General features: G+C 42.2%; 1 protein-coding gene across 2 annotated transcripts in view; it reads left to right on the top strand.

Annotated features, from left to right (window-relative positions):
• Positions 1-339, top strand: part of CLGN (calmegin) — a 34,844-nt gene that overhangs the window by 24,075 nt on the left and 10,430 nt on the right. The gene's annotated exons all lie outside the window — the stretch shown is intronic.

The following is a 339-nucleotide window of genomic DNA, read 5'->3' as shown; positions in this document are numbered from 1 at the left end:
TCATTTGGAAAATCATGAAGTGGCCTCTTGTTTAAAATATCTATCTTTCTGTAATGATGAAAACTATATTAGTAGTTCAGTACTTTATGTTTACATACTTTAGAATTTGCTAAGGGTTTTGTTTTTGTTTTTGTTTTTGTTTGAGAGGGAGTCTTGCTCTGTCACCCAGGCTGGAGTGCAATGGCGCAATCTCGGTTCACTGCAGCCTCTGCCTCTGGGTTCAAGCAATTCTCCTGCCTCAGCCTCTTGAGTAGCTGGGATTACAGGCGTGCACCACCACACCCGGCTAATTTTTGTATTTTTAGTAGAGACGGGGTTTCACCATGTTAGTCAGGCTGG

The sequence above is a fragment of the Colobus angolensis genome, unplaced genomic scaffold, assembly GCF_000951035.1.
Source record: "Colobus angolensis palliatus isolate OR3802 unplaced genomic scaffold, Cang.pa_1.0 Scaffold400, whole genome shotgun sequence".
NCBI classification, from domain to species: Eukaryota; Metazoa; Chordata; class Mammalia; order Primates; family Cercopithecidae; genus Colobus; species Colobus angolensis.
The sequence above is the reverse complement of the archived record's forward strand: the minus strand, read 5'-3'. Positions and strand labels throughout refer to the sequence as shown.